The sequence below is a fragment of the Myotis myotis genome, unplaced genomic scaffold (genome assembly GCF_014108235.1).
Source record: "Myotis myotis isolate mMyoMyo1 unplaced genomic scaffold, mMyoMyo1.p scaffold_m19_p_17, whole genome shotgun sequence".
Classification (NCBI taxonomy): Eukaryota; Metazoa; Chordata; class Mammalia; order Chiroptera; family Vespertilionidae; genus Myotis; species Myotis myotis.
Genome location: NW_023416321.1, coordinates 5,975,256 through 5,992,392, shown reverse-complemented (window position 1 = coordinate 5,992,392; position 17,137 = coordinate 5,975,256). Strand labels below are relative to the sequence as shown.

At 40.6% G+C, this 17,137-nt stretch overlaps 1 protein-coding gene across 3 annotated transcripts in view; it reads left to right on the top strand.

Annotated features, from left to right (window-relative positions):
- The window catches only part of KCNJ2 (potassium inwardly rectifying channel subfamily J member 2), a 255,701-nt gene that overhangs the window by 183,047 nt on the left and 55,517 nt on the right, over positions 1-17,137 (top strand). The window contains exon 1 of one of the 3 annotated variants that reach the window (XR_004972713.1): positions 11,038-11,121. The exons of the other annotated variants lie outside the window; for them this stretch is intronic. The gene's annotated coding sequence lies outside the window, so the exon portion shown is untranslated. Of the gene's footprint in view, positions 1-11,037; positions 11,122-17,137 lie in introns of those variants that run through there. 3 annotated transcript variants of the gene reach the window in all.

Genomic DNA, 17,137 nt, shown 5'->3' with positions numbered 1-17,137 from the left:
TGGGCAGAGGACTTGAATAGACATTTCTCCAAAGAGGACATAAAGATGATGAATAGATAAAAAGGTGCTCAAAGTCACTAATCATCTGGGAAATACAAATTAAAACTACAACGAGATATTACCTCACACCTGTCAGAATGGCTATCATCAAATAAATGAACAAATAGCAAGTGTTGGTGAGGCTGGAGAGAAAAGGGAACTCTTGTGCACTGTTGGTGGGAACATAAATTGGTATAGCTACTGTGGAAGGCAGTAGGGAGTAATCTCAAAAATTAAAAATAGAACTACCATATGACCCAGCAATTCCACTCTGGATATTTATCCAAAGTAAGTCAAAACATTTGAAAAGATGTATGCACCATATGCACCCTTATGTTCATTGCAGCATTATTTATGACTAGAGGCCCGGTGCACGAATTAGTGCACCAGTGGGGTCCCTTGGCCTGGTCCCTGCAGGATCAGGCCAAAACTGGCTCTCTGACATCCCCCAAGGGGTCCCAGATTGTGAGAGGGCGCAGGCGAGGCCAAGGGACCCCACTGGTGCACGATGGGGGCAGGGGAGGGACCACAGGCGGGCTCCAGGGCGTGTTTGGCCTGTCTCACTCTGTCCTGATCAGCCAGGCCACAGCAGCAAGCTAACCTACCAGTCGGAGCATCTGCCTCCTGGTGGTCAGTGCACATCATAGCGACTGGTAGACTGGTAAACTGTCTGCCTCCTGGTGGCCAGTGCACGTTATAGTGAGCAGTTGAGCAGCCTTAGCATATCATTAGCATATTATGCTTTGATTGGTTGAATGGCCAACCAGATGACCTGACAACCGGACACTTATTATTAGGCTTTTATTATATAGGTAAGCCAAGATAGGGAAGCAATCTAAATGTCCATCTAGAGAGGAATAGATATGGTGGATATTTTTAATCTTCTGTAATTTCCAACTCGGCCCTCATTTATCTAATTTGATATAATAATAAAATGCTTCCTCAACATACTCTTACTGTAATAACAACCTCTTCTGTCCTTTGCCATCACCCAGTAAAGCTTTTAAATACATTTACGTTTGTTTTATAGACCCAGTCCACTTTTGAGTAGGTCTTAAAATTCTCCCAAGTCTAATGAACAAAGATGAAATCTGTAGGATTTCTGTTTTATTTTTCTCTCCCTTAATTTGATTCTTCCTTCTTTTCTTCATAATTCACGATCATATCTTGAATTAAAAAAGGGATAATTAAAGTAAAACGAAATAAGCCATGCCAAAAAGAAGGGAAGCTTCATTTTTATAATTATTTAGTCAAGAAAAGTTCATTCCTCTCTGATGGAGAATTTATATAATGTGAGATTGGAGAACTTCTTTCAACTGTTAGGGTTTTCAACCACTTGAGCCATACTGTTGATCTCAGAATTATTCTTTTTGCTATTGTGTGCATCAACATGGCCCCTAAAATGTATTCAAAGCACAACACACCTAAATGTCAGAAAATAGCATTTATTATATGGAGACAACTTTCTAAAATAATATTTAAAATGTATTCAACTCATATACTTCATAAACCCGATACAACTTTCCTCTAGTTCCCTGACCTCTGACCTTCCCCAGTCCCCAGCACCCCCCTTCACACACTTTCTCTCCTTAAATATAGATTTTTAAGGCTGTCGTAAACCCCACTTTGTAGGTCTGTCCAAGGAAGCTGTAAATAATGAACGGTCACTTGAAATACGTATTTTTTTTCCATCTGAACTTACTAAAATTTTAGATGTTTGTCTAAAGGGGCATTCTGCTCCCTACTGCAAGATGGGGTCCTTATTAACAGTCTATAAATGGAAACTGTCCCAGTAAGAAAAAATGTTAGTATAAAATTCCATATTTTAAGAAAAAAAAATCTTAATCCTGACAGTTTATAAATTGAGAGAATGCAAAAATGAGTTTGTTGTCCTTGAAAATTTTGGTTCATAATAATTGATATAAGTGCATTATATGTAAGACTAAGTGTGCTTTTAAGAGAAAAGCCAATGCTTTGAATTCCTGAAAAAAGAGTGAATAATTAATAGATCCATGAATGCATCTGTTATCCTTTAATCACTGAATTTAATTTTGAAAAGTAATGTAAATAAGAAAAAGCATTGAGCAGGGAGAATAGGCTATTGAACTGAAGTGTGTGTGTGTGGTGGGTATGTGTGCCTAGAGCTGGAAGTTTGAAATGCTCTTAAAATTATTTTTATAAATAGAATATTATCAGAATTTAAAGAAAAATAGTCAGGAAATTTAACTTCTTCCAAATGGCAAGTGAAGAAAATGATGCAGATTTAAGCTGAAAAGAACTTATTAAAAACTATGTTAAATCAATGGTGTGAACACCTCTGCTCTCCACGTATCCAGAGATGGCAGCTATGACAATAGCATAGGTCATAAGATGAGTAGATTCTTACTTGCAAAGAGCAGATGGCGAACATGAGTGGTCAACAGAGTCAAAGGGCAAAGTACTTTCCTCAGCCACCTTGTTGAGAAAAGTACTTTGCCCTTTCATTTCACTATATAATGAAAGACTAATATGCAAATCGACCGAATGGCAGAATGACCTGTGGAATGACCGGTTGCTATGATGCACACTGATCACCAGGGGGCAGACCCTCAACACAAGAGCTGCCCCCAGACTACAGGTCCCAGGCCAGCTAATGCGGGTGCCAGTGGGGACCCCCTCCCAATCGCCCTGCTGGTTGCCCCACAGATTCGCACTGATTGCCGGCCAGGCCTAGGGACCCTACCAGTGCATGAATTCTGTGCACTGGGCTTCTAGTTCAGTTGATAAAACATACGTAAGCTTTCCACTTAGCCTACCTGCATGGAACTCTCCAAATCACACACAAGAGTGACAAGTGTGCTGAGGTCCTATCTCTTGGGCTAAAATAATGTGGACTCTGAGAGTAAGCGGAGAAACGGGGATGAATTAGAGGACTTTAAACTGGAAATGTGTCTTAGTGGCATGTGTGTGCATTTTGGAGGGTGTGAACAATCTGGGTTGTTTCGTTCTTATAGTGAAAGGTCGTTCTAATCTGTACTGATCTGAAGCCAGGAGCAGTGTTCTGAACAATTCCCTAAATATAAACTGCTGAGACACACTTCTGTGACCCGGAGGAGGGCTTCCTTTGCTCACAAAGTTTTGATGGATTGCTCATTTGTTTGTTTCTCCCCATGCTTCGCAGGGCCACTCTCGGATCAGTTACCTTTGTACAGACTGGGCCCATTCCCTGGAAATCTGCTCTGACTGCTCCTCTACGGAGGAAGCAGGACCACGTGGTTTCATGATTTGGATGTTTCAGGCACACGAGCTGGTTCACATACAAATCAAAATTTAATATAACCTATGATGGTTTTATTGCACATCATTGCTTCAAGAGGGAAAAAAAAATCTCTGTCCCTTGGAAGCTTTCCCTAATTAGTTTAGGGGGAGGTAGTAAATCTGTCCATAGCAGCCTGCTCTAATGAAAAAGATAATCATAACCAATCCCATGATTCCTGCTTTGCCTGTCATCCCACAGTACATACTGACATCGTATTGGTTAGCATGACGCTAGTATGTTAGTATGCAAAGGATGTCAACATATAATGTTAACATCTAAGAATTTTTTTATTGTTTTCAGAGAGGAAGGGAGAGGGAGAAAGATAAAAACATCAATGATGAGAGAGAATCATGGATCGGCTGCCTCCTGCATGCCCCCCAGTGGGGATGGAGCCCACAATCCTCTGGGCATGTGCCCTTGACCAGAATTGAACCCCGGACCTTTCAGTCCTCAGGCTGACGCTCTATCCACTGAGCCAAACCAGCAAGGGCAACGTCTAAGAATATTAATGCAAAACTAATTTAAGCTACAGGAGAATCTTGTAGGTCAATGGCTAGCTTCCTGCCATCTTAACAGAATAATACTTCCTACACATCCCAGGACCCTCTGCAGAAGTGATTCTCCATGGGGGTGATTTTGCCCTGCAGGGGACCTTTGACAGTGTCTGGAGAGTGTTTTGATTAGCAAGGCTGGATGGGGGCTGCTACTGACCTCTAGTGGGTGGAGGTCATGCCTGCTGCTAAGGGTCCTGAGTGCGCAGAGCAACCGGTCCCTGCCCCCAGCAAAGAATTATCTGGTCAAAACATAAATAGGGCCCAGGTTTAGGAATCCTCTCTGAAAGCAAGTAGCCATTTCTTCCCTCAATATAAAAAAGGTGTTTTCTTTCTATTTTGGAGTGTGTGTGTGTTTTTTTGTTTGTTTTTTTTTTGTGTGTGTGTGTGTATCTGTGTCTGTCTGTCTTTGGAGGCTGAGAATTGTCCGGCCGAAGCCACCATACATTCTGTGGAGTTAGGCAAACCAGAAGCAAAATGTGTCTTCCCACCATCTCTTTCTGTAATAATCAAAATATTAAACCAAATTTCAAAATCCAACTTACTGAGAAGAAAAAAGATGGTATGTTCTCTGCAGTGTATTGTATACTAATGCCTTGCGTCACCATTAAGTGTTAAAAGAGACTACAAATTAGACAAAAGATAAGGTTAAAATATCCTTATGGTTGTGCCTATTCAAAAAATGGTATTTTCGGCAACTGTGACTGCCCGATGGTGGGAAGAACAATAAGAAATCTGATGTTCCTTTTGGTGGAACTGCATTTTATTTCCTAACTGAAGGTCCATCTGGGACTATTTACAAAATAAACTGTATTTCACAAATCCTTTGTAAAATGAATCTACGATGACAGGAAGCAGCCCGGAATAGCTTTGGGCTAATTGTGTGTAGAAGCTAACAGCAAAGAAGCACAGAGTAGCCATTGGGAATGGTGGGGATCATCTATATTTGAGAGAGATGGTGTTTTGACTGCATGAACGTTTATACAGATTTGTATAAACTCATTGAATGTAGACATAAAATGGGTGCATTTGGGTGTATGTAACCCATATGATAAAGAAATGTGGGTGTTTTTCAAGTGCCTGGTCTGGATGATAAGCCTATGGCTGTTTTGCCCCTAAATCCAGTAGGAAGAGCATCTCACACTCAGATTTAGCAACCGAGCAACATTATGTTACGTGGATGGTAGTTACTAACTTCCTCTGTGTGCTCCACCCATAACCAAGTCATTTCATTCTCATAGGCACTATTATTATCATTGTTTCCAAGATGAGGAAATTGAGCCCCAAAGATCCCGACAAACGTTGTGAAAAATCCAACAAGTTCACTCTATTATGGTGATATTCTTCCTAAGTCAACTATGGGTTCTAGAGGCTAGCTATCCTTGCTGAAGGACACACAGCAATACAATGACTACCAAGAATAAAAGGCTTTCTTAGCTTTTCCCCATGGTGCTCAGGATGATCCTATGATACATGATCCAGCCTGGGTGGAAAGAGAGGGTTATGAGTAATTTAGTTGGATCACACATGCTCCAGAACTAAACTAACACCGATGTAAGAGAGAAGCACCAATGGGCTGCCTCCTGTATGCTCCCAGACCTGGGATCAAAGCCACAACTGGATATGTGCCCTGATCCAGAACAGAACCCGCCACCTTCTGGTGCACAGGACAGCACTCCAACCTACTGAGCTGTCCAGTCGGGCTGCCTGTCCCTCTTGATATGGTATGTTGTATGCTGGAGCCTAAAAGAGCTGTTTTTACAGGGAGGTCGTGCAGACATTCTTTCTAACATCAGCATCAAGCAAGACGCTCCAACAAAAGACACCTACAGCTGATTTATTTTGAGCTTAGTTTGTTGCTGAAAAGAGTGATGAGATAGTGTGTCAGCGAGGGTCCAATAGGGAACAAATGGTGTCAAATAAAGAAACATGGAGGAGGGTTATTTATAAAGGATACGATTGTAATGTGGGCAAGGGAGGGGAACCACAACAATAAACCAACACTCTGAGGGGCCGCAGATGAAACCTAAGGTGCCCAGTGAAAGTGGAATTTCAGATAAATATCCAACAAATGTGACAAGTGTTTTATGTGTGTTTCCTCCATCTCTTTTTGCTAAATCTTGCAACCACACATCTACTCCCAAAAAGGACGAAGGAAAGAGACAGAGTGAGGTCCCTGGCAGGTCAGAGACCTGAGTAATGCACACCTGGTATCTTAAGTCGAGGAAGGAGGGGGGTGGGTGAGGGACCCTCATAGGGAGGGAGCCTGGGATGAGGAGCCTGGACTCACTTGTCCCTACCCCCTGAGCTCCTGCAGAGGCTCCTCAGTGTCTGGACCCCAAAAGACTAGCTTCCCAGGCACAGACCCCAGGGAAGAAGGACAGGACGGCAGTGTAGGTCTGGAGAAACAAAGGGAAGCTGCCTGGCCCAGATAAAGGTTCCCTTTCTAGCTCTGCGGACGTGGTGGCCAGGCTTTGGAAAAAGAAAGCTACTGTGACAGCTGACTCACAAATGGACTTACAGTAATTTTTAAAAATCGAATCCGCAAGAAAGTATAAACCAACGTACACTGTAGAGTGTTTTTTAATGAAAACACTTAACCTGGGTAACCGTTCTAAACGGAAAACACAAATTAGGCCAAAAAACATACAAAGTGAATCAAAGGAATGCCTACGAAGACGAGGCTCCCACTTCTTTCAAAAGGAAAGAAAACCAGATAAAGCATCCAGACAGTCAGATTTTTAAAAAATGAGCCTAAGCTTACAGCGTTTCTCTGACAAAAGCAGATAAATGAAGGTCAGAACGTCTATAGATTAAAGCAAATATTCTCTTCTGGATAAAGTCGTTTTTAAGATATGAAGACTTTGCAAAAGCATTTCAGATGTCATTCTGTAATGAGATTGCTTACTGTTAACCATCGCTGACGATCAGAAACAAGTAATTTCTGACCAAGGCATTATGTCAAATTATCTGCATCGATGCCTTTGGCTATCTTACAAATATTCAATATAAGTGAAAACCTAGATATTGAGTGATACAGTGTGATCACACATTTATGATAAGGTGAACACACAAAAGCAAAGACACCAAGAATGTGTGCACACACCACATACCTGAAAATAAATGCACAGAAATGATGACATGACTTCTAATCAGGATAAAAGAATTATAAGCGACATTTTATTTATTTATTTTACTTTCCTCTACTTTCTAAATTTTCCCTAGCAAATGTTTCTTTATCTTCAGTCAAAACACAGAATGTTCTCATATTCTCTTTATGAGGGTCCCACGTCCTACACTCATCATCTCACCGGTTCCCTTTGCGTTGTCTGTGACCCCGACGTAAGAACGGTCCCGTGGCAGAACATAGTCACCCGTGGACGGCACATGTTCTCTTACATGCGAAACACCCCAGGGATAGAAGTCTGCAACTCGGTGTGTTCTTTGCGTTTTCGTAGTAAAATGGAAATCGTTTGTAGTCATTGCCAAGAATCAGGCTTTGTAACTTGGAGTTTGGCACGGACCATATACTACACATCCCTATCCAAATGTTGCTGCAAAAACTGAAGGCTTTTTTTTTTTTTTTTTTTTTTAGACATTTACAAGAGTGAGTGCAGTCTTGTCTTATCTTGGTCGACATGTACACGTTCGTCCTCTTGAATGCGTTCAGGGGAAAACATCCAGGGCCTTTCTGGCCGGGCATCTGGGCTCCCCGTATTTGGCAGGAGCGTGACTCCTGCCCCGTGATTGGGCCGGCGCACAGGCACAGGAGGAACGGCTCACGGCAGGGGACACGCACTTGGCACTGCCGGGGCCATTTCTCAACATTTCAGTAACTGGATTGCCTCAGTGCTGTGTGTCGACAGTCCTGAGTAACATAGTAGTACCCAGGAGATCACTTAAAATCTAATTTTTTTAAAATAGGTAGCTTTTCCAGGCAAGCGTAGCATTTTGCATTTTAAATCCTGTCATCGCCCATAGGAAAAAAAAAATATATGATGTATTTCCTTTCATGCATTTCAGTTCAAATATTTGAGGTCATTCTTTTTTTTCCCAAATAATCGTTGGGTGCAGGCCTTACTTTTTTTTCCTTTCTCTGTTTCAACAACCTACCCTTAAAAGACATAACAGATTAAAGAAATGCTACGATTTGCATTTTTTCCCTAAAAGTGGGGGTAATAGAACAGTCACTATATGAAGCTCATATCCCTCTATAGGGAAAAAAATAATTTGAGGGTTTCTAAATTGTTGAATAAGAACATGGAAAGGTTTTTGTGTGTTTTTTTTAAGTATATTTCAAAGTTCTGAGTTGTAAACAGACATTGAAAACAGAGATTATCAATTTAACAGAGAAGAGGATGTGGAGTGAAAATTGCTCATTTCAGTTTGAAATCCTGCCACAGGTCTATAGGAAGATCTATGAAGAGGGTCACTGCATGGGTCTCACGCCATTGACTCACTGGGGTGTTAAGACAATAATATATGGTCCTTCTAACTCTATGTTAATTATAAAAGAAGAATAGTGTTCTGTTTAGGCCCATTTCTTTTTTTTTAATATGTTTTTATTGATTTCAGAGAGTGTTGGGTGTTTCCTTCCCACGCCCCGCGTGGGTCAGGGTTCAGGACCTGGAAGCAGAGCCGCACACAAATGAATATGAAAAGACAAGAGATAATTTGGAAATATTGGGGGACCAGGCGGGCAAGTCCAACTCAAGGGGAAGGACTTCCACCCTTGCTTAGGCCTCACCAAGCTTTTATTGATCTGGGATGCACCCATAGCATAGCCCTTAGGCAGGTGACCCCCCATTAACAGGCAGACTAGCCCATCAGCAAGGATTTACATAATAATAAATGGGGGAGTAGTTTCAGCTACCACTGTCTGGACAAACAGAGGTGGCGCCTAGCGCCTAGCTCCATCTTTGCTAGGGCTTCAAAGGAATCCAGCCTTGGGGGGGGGTGTTTGGGGGGGGGGTTCTCTGTCTACGATTATCAGATAGTGAAGGCAAAAAACTGTTTCCCACAAGAGAGGAAGGGAGAGGGAGAGAGAGATAGAAACATCAATGATGAGAGAGAATCATTGATCGGCTGCTTCCTCCATGCCCCCTACTAGGGATTGAGCCTGCAACCTGAGCATGTGCCCTGATCAGGAATTGAACTATGAGTTTCTGGTTCATAGGTCAATGCTCAACCACTGAGCCACACCGGCCTGGCAAGCCCCATTTCTTAATGAACATCAAACTATTTGGGGTAGTCAGGAATAGTAGTCATGGAGTGAGAAGACCTAATCAGAGCCTTTAGTGGGTAGAGGTCAACTCATGTTCTTGAGTTCTTTCATTTGTCCTCATCTGAAACATAAGGGTTATTGTGAGATAAATAATCAGCAATCGCAATTAAAATACATTTTAAGATAATTTTTCAAAACTTGGAGCACACATCCATTCTTCCATATGTTACATCTATTAGAATAACTCTTTTTTTTTTTTAAAAATATATATTTTATTGATTTTTTTACAGAGAGGAAAGGAGAGAGATAGAGAGTTAGAAACATCGATGAGAGAGAAACATCGATCAGCTGCCTCCTGCACATCTCCTACTGGGGATGTGCCCGCAACCCAGGTACATGCCCTTGACCGGAATCGAACCTGGGACCTTTTAGTCCGCAGGCCGACGCTCTATCCACTGAGCCAAACCGGTTTCGGCTAGAATAACTCTTAAGACAGGAATGAGAATTCTTAATGCTCATTTTCATATATTGGGCCCCAATATATGAAAAAATTCTTAATGCTAGGAACTAGAACATACTGCCATATTAAAATTGCGAGAGTTATCTCCATCCTAAGGAATGGAAGTTGAATCCTGCAAACCTAGTACCTGCCGGTTGATTTGAGATGGGGAAGATCTTCAGGACACCTGATGCAGATTTCTAGAACTTTGGTTGTACTTGTGAGAGCCAGGTCTGTACAATCTTCTTTGCTCTTGTTTGATTTTGTTTTCTCTTTCTGGCATTAGATTGCTGTTTTTAGGGAAGTTGTGTGAGTGTCAGCTGGACATTTGGTCATTAGTGGTTTGGAGCAGAGATGCTGAGATACAATGAAAAGGGATGAGAGTCTGATATTCCTCTTATACTGAGTGTCAGATATAGAAAAGAATGGGACTGAGCCCTGGCCGGTGTTCTCAGTGGTTAGTGCTTCGGCCAACAGACCAGAGGATCACAGGTTTGCCCCAGGTTTGCTTCCCGGTCAAGGACATGCACCTCAGTTGCAGGCTGGAGTCCTGGCCCTGGTTGGGGAGTGTCTGGGAGGCAACCAATCGCTGTGTCTCACATCATGTCTATCTGTCTGTCTGTCTCTCTCTCTCTCTCTCTCCCCACCCCCCCCCCCCATCCTCACTCTTCTCTACTCTTTCTTTAAAAAAAAATCAATGGAAAAAATATCCTTGAGTGAGTATGAATTAAAAAAAGAAAAGAATGGTACTGAGATTCCCATGTATTATGCGTGTTATGATTACATTAGCCCATCCTTGTGAAACATGCCAAGGTACTCCCTCCAATGTACTGATGAATGAGTGGGCTATTGGAGGCCAGAGGGCAAGGAAGGCTACCTCTCTGGCCAAAAGGTGAGCTCTCTGGGAGGCCCATGGGTCTTGCAAGCTGTGAGGCTCCTCATTGGCTCCTCCTGAGGCTGATACCTGCTCTGACCACGGCTATTCCTGGCTTTAGGAAGTGTTGCCTCTAACTAGAGTTAGTAGTTAAGCCGTGCCTTTTATTTTCCTTCTATATTTGGTTAAGTCAGAAATCGGAAAAGATGTTTTCTGAGATGTGGGAAACTAGAGAAACTGTCCTGGCCTTGTCCTTCCATGGGATGATACCGGTATGGAGAGAGCAGGAGTAACGCTAGGGAAGGCAAAATTCAACATTTTCAGGAGAGATGGCCAGTTAAATAAATATGGCAGGTGGCCCAGATGCATTTATTTCTTCTCCCTCCCCCATGCCTCATTAAAATAACAATAAAACGGCATAATAAAAGGGAAACATCCACAAAGACAAAAGGAATTGGAGTGGAGTCAAATGCAATTCAGAAATGTCAAAAGACCTTGAAAAACAAGCAGCCAGCACAGGAGAGGAACTGACTCAGCAGAGAGTATGAATCTGCAACCTAAGAGTCTGATGGGAATTTGATAAAGTGTGCCAACGGAACATAAACACCTCCAAGGATTAGGCCCTGGAGACAACAGGTACTACCGGGGGCGGGGGGGCGGGCGGTGGAGTAAGAGGCAGTGCTGAGTATACAGGAAGCGGTTGAACTAATACAAAGAGTTTGGACGCAGAATCGGATGACTGCCTCTCATCCTCTCTGCCAAGGGGATGAAGTTTGTTATTTGAAGAAACTAAATCTAAGAGGCCCTAGAGATACAGAGGTAGAGCTTGAATTCAAAAAGTAGGACATCAGTACATAGTTAACCACAATCTCTGTGGTGGACAGACCCCAAGGAATCCCCCACCAGCAATGTTGTTGTCTTCTAGTACTGATAGCCTTGTAATGTGAGTGGAATTTTTCCCTTTTTGTGTTTTTAAGAAATGAATCTGTAGAGTGTGGTTTTTATTGCCATCAATCATGAACGGTAAAAGCATGATAAAGCCCTTTGATGTGTGCTGATCAGGTAAAGCCAAGCCAACCCTCGTCTATCTAAGTTACACAGTAACATCGGTGGGGCCATAAAGAGAGGGTTGTATTAGACAGGAGCTTACCGTAATCTCTTAAAATCCAGGGGTCCCAAGGGAACATCTTGTGAACCAGCTATGAAGCTCTCATGGTAACAAGATATAGAACAAGTATCCATGGGATAGGAAGGAACATCCAACATGGATTGCATTGTTTATTCTTACTGTTTTCAAAGTGAATGTCTTGCAAGTATTTCCTACATATGGATCAGGATATAACTCAGATTTACCTCTTCCAAGGGCTCATGTTATAACCTATTTCCTTAAGCCTGTGTGTGTGCGCGTGTGTGTGTGCGTGCGTGTGTGTGTGTGTGTGTGTGTGTGTGTGTGTGACAACTCTGGCTTCAGTTTTTTCTCCCAACAAAGCTAAGTTAATGGATATCAATCTATAGTTTTCCGTGACATTAACGGCATGTGATTTTCAAATTGGGGAAAATAAAATAGCTATTCAGCTTATTGTTTAAAATTTTAGGTCTGGAGAATAGCTTCATTTTCTACTTCTCTTCTTTATATACTGTCTTCATTTTTAACTTCACTGCTTTCTAGAATAAGAATTTTAAACAAAAAAATTGTAGCTGCAACATTTGTAAACTTAAAATAATTACTGGTGACTGATATTCTTTCAAAGGCAATATACTAATCTCATAATTGACATCTTGTATGATCATCAATAACCCTGAAATCTGAATTCCTCCTAAGACAGCATTTTCCCCCAGGTAAATGTAATAACCCATTATATTCTTTCTGAATATATATATATATATATATATATATATATATATATATAATTTTTATTGGTGAGAGAAAAACTTCACATTTTTCTCAAATATTCTGAATGCATTGATAGAAATATTGTCAACACCTGGTGGAAAACTCCCACCAGAAGTTATTCATAGTGAAACATGACATTTGATTGCTTCCAAGAATCCACAACCATTATCTTGCTGATAATGGGCAACTGGACACAAAGGATATTGAGAGAGAATAATTTCCTAGGCGTTACACCAGGGAGGAAAAGAGATTTCCACTGGGCCCAGAGTTGTTGGAAAGGAAACAAAGAATAAAATGTCCTATTCTGTTCCTCACTTCTAAAAAGTTAAAAAAAAAAAACCCACAAAAAAAACAACAGTTCTCTATCACTTTACACTGTTTTAATTTGATTTAGAATATAGCATCTACATGGCCACTGAAAGTTTACTGATTTTCTCTCCACTTGTGTTAGAAATTATGGAGAGAGGGATATTTAAAATTTCTGCAAATGTGGTGGAATAATTGGATGCCCATGTGGAAAAAAAGAAACTTTGACTCATGCTTAATGTATATACAAAAATTAACAGAAAATGGACCCAAATGTAAAATATAAACTATAACATTTCTTTAAAAATACCTAGGAGAGAATCTTTCTTACCTATGGCTGTGTAAAAATTCCATAGGCTCAAGACCAAAAACATGAACCATACAAAAATACAAAAAACACAATTTATAAATCATACTTTATAAAAATTAAAAATATATATATTTTTAAAACATTGTTAAAGAAATGAAGTAACCATATATTATCAGGGGATACTTGCAAATCATACACAGGTGGGCAATAGTACCTTAATAACAATAAAAATATAATAATAAATGAGAATAAAAATGAAGACAATATGTTTTGTATACTTACAACTGTAAACCTACTTTTGCCCCTAGTTAAGAATCTATATCCATCCTATATGAAAAATGTTTAAAACTCAAAAATTAAGAAAGCAAACAATTGATTTTAAAAAAATAGGGATTGTATTTAGCAGACACTTTACTAAAGAAGTACATATAGCAAATACGTACAAGGAAGTTTGCTCAACATTATTGTCACTAAAAAATAAAATTTAAAACCACAATGGAATATGACTGCACGACTAATAGAACTAAAATTCAAAGAATGATCATAAAAAGTTTTGACAAGGATGGGGAATAACTAAAACGCTCATATACTCCTGCAGGGAATGTAAACAGATACAGTCATTTTGGAAAAACCATTTGGCAGATACCTAAACATTTAAAAATAAATCTACAGAATAACTCAGCCGTTCTACCCCTCGGTATTTCCCCAAGGGAAAGCATGTACTCATATAAAAACAAGTACAGAATGTTCACAGCAGGTTTATGCACCAAACTGGCAAAAAATGCATTTGTCCATCGATAGGTAAATGGGTAAAAATTGTCACACACAACTGGGATACCTCTCAGCAATGTCAAATAGTGAGCTATTCATAAGTACCACCACATGGTTGGTATTGCAAAGACAAAACACAGTAAAACTGCATGATTCCATTAACTGAAAATTCTAAGAAATTCAGACTAAAATATAGAGACAGAAAGGAGATGATCAGACACCTTGGACAGGGATCAGAAAGAGGAGGTAGAAAGAGGAAGTCTAAAGGGGCATCAGGAATCTTTGGGGGCTAAGGCATACATTCATTGTCTTGATTATGGGAATGGTTTTATAAGCCTCTCTATGGCAAAATGTATCAGGGCGCAGACTTTAAACATGCTCGTCAGTTATACCTCGATAAAGCCAGTAAAACATCAGGAAAGCAGTCGCCCCTCCAGGAGGGGGCATCTGTGATAAGGAATAGACTCGTGGAGCTTCGGGGTGAGGCGGGGGGGGGGGGGGGGGGGGTAGGAACATTCTGTTTCTTGACTCAGGTATACGTAACATGTGTTCTTTAATTAAAATCCATTCAGCTGAATATGACACTGTTTTACGGTTTATGCACTGTTATACTTCACAATTTTAAAAGTTCAATAATTTATATATATATATTTGGAAAATCTATTTCTAAAAAAGAGGTAATTATACTTAAGGTACATGAATTTTATTACTCCTTAGTAACAGCCTTAATAATTCCTTAATAATAATTTTATTATTCCTTAATATTAAAATTAATAATTTTATTGTTCCTTAATAATGTTATTATTCCTTAATAAAGTTATAATAAATAATTCTGTAACAGCCAGATTGACTCTTAGTAGTAGTAAACATGCCCCTGATGTGACTTTATAAATTATGTGTTAGTTAAGTTTCCTTTGGGAAATTGAAATAAGTTTCTACTTCTTTCACAATCGCATTCCTGTGTGAACTGCTTTTAAAAGATAAACCAGCAAAGGACAATTAAATCATATCTCTCTGGGCCTCGCTGGTGGTCTCTGCATCATGGAACTATTGTCTGCCCATCTGTTCTGGTGCTGCTGCTGGGTTTATAGCAGCATCTGGGGGGGGAGGGGGGGTGGCTACTAGGAATAGGGCATCCATTTATTTCGTTATTTTTATGGCTTGATTGTCCCCTGAAGCCATTAGGTGGGGTGTCTGTTGTCCCCGAGGGGGCATTACGTTTACTGTATACATTTATCTTGTCTCTGATGGGTCATGTTTTCCCACCCTGGCGAGTTCCCTTTTGCCCTCCAGGTCACATGTAGGAGCCCTCCCATTCACTTGCTCAAAATGTGGAGTGCAGTCTCTATGGAATCTGGGAGAAGGTGCTTGTTTCTGCAAAGGACGCTGAGAAAACGTCCTCAGCAATGGAGGGGAGCGGCTGTAATGTGTGTCTCAGAGAAAGAGTGGAATGCCACTGAAATCAGAAGGGAGGGGGACTTTCGTCGTAACACTGTAATAGCCGTATGGAGAAATGGGAACCCTATCCTAACGTGAGGAAGGAAAGATGACAAGGGTAAAGGAAAGAAACCTTTTGCAAAGGCGCCAGGGGACTGCACTCTCGGTGGTGGTCCTAGTCTTTGGAACTAAAGAGTTTCACTTTTCCTTTTCCTAGTGCGGGGGCCTCATGGATGCCGGGCTCATTTCCATTTTACAGTGGGGGAGGTGAGCCCCAGAACCTTAATGCCAAATCCAAGACAACGGAGAGGATCTGGCTCCAAGTGGGGGCCGGGCTTTTTTGTCCTCTGGACTTAGTATGTTCAGTAAGCATCAGTCATCATAAGAGTCAGCACAGTGTGGCCTCATTCGAGAGAAGATGGAAATCTATATGAGATAAGATCCCATAGGGAACGGGCCCTGGAATGGGAATGGATATGTCAAATGGAGCCGTCCCATTCGTGCCGCCCATAAATTCACAAACTCCGGAAGACACGTTGAGCCATGTTACGCTGTAGTGAACCGACTTCCTCTTATGCGTGTTCTCCACGGACTTCCCCTCACGCGTGTTTTTCACTCATCTATTGTGCAATCATCCTCTGATTTCTCTTTCTGCGGCCCCCATGGGAAAGACAGTTCAATAGAATGTCTGCTTCAGGCTTTCAAATTACCCTTCACTTAAAATGTGTATGTTAAGCAAAGTGGCTGGGGCAACCAGTTTGTTTGTGGTTTTTTTGTTTCGTTTTGTTTTTTGTTTTTGCTTTTTGGCAACACGTTCTTCAGAGAATCTTTTCATGTACCCAGTGAAATCATTCACCTCTTCTGTTTCCCAGGGAACACATTTTTCTTCAAGAATTCACAGACATCTCGCCATGAGGAGGCTGCTTCTAATCTCCAGCTTTACAATCTCAGTTTGGGAGCCTTTTGATAGGCTCTGTCAATTCTAAGAAACCTCAGGAACTGCATCTTAGATATAAATGAATTGCTCTAAAATGGTGTAACATACATGGCTATGAAACCCTCAGAGCAACATGAATTAGGGAGGCACATGTGTATTAGAGTTCATTCTTATCTAAAGCATTAAAAGACAATTTAATTATAGTTGATGTGGGCAACATCTGATACCACTTCATTTCTTATTATCAAATTTAGGAAAAAGAAGTTGAAATTTCTTTGTAATAGTTCTAGAAATGTTTATAGTTGCTGGGCAAATGTCAATATTTTCATTTTTTAAGAACCATGCAACATATGCTACAAAATGCATTAAATTATATTACTTTAGATGTGTGTAGTTCTTTGCGAAATTTTGCTCCTGTGCCTTATTGTTTTGATATGGATAATTCCTTTGCCTCACTATGTACTTGAGAATTTAGGCCCACGACATAATTTCTCATGAAGCGTATGCCAACTATCCATTTAACAAATGGGTTGAATATTTCTACCCAAAATGTTTTGCTAGAATAATTCAGAACTTTTATTTCATTTTGAAAATAACAAAAGTAATTCCACTGTTCAGTGTGGTGATGGCCGGAGGGGGAGGGGATAAAAGAATAAAGAAAGAAAAAAATAAAATGAGTTTTTAAAAAATGTAATTCCACTCTTTAGACACCATCTTCTGGAGGGTGTTGGGTTTTCTCCACCACCCATGATTTGTTAACAGTACTACCAGATTGGAAACACTTTTCATCTTTCTTGGAGAATGACAGAATGGGGAAATCAGACATTGTTTCTAGATTATATTCCTTTTATTATTTTAATAAAAGGAGACTGACCTTTCTTCTACCAGCGTTTGAAAGGGCCACTGTATACAGGGGTGTATCCATACATCTGTAAGGAAAGAGTGATGACCTCAGGTATTGTTTTGTGTGGAAGGCCCCAGAAGAGGCACAATCGTG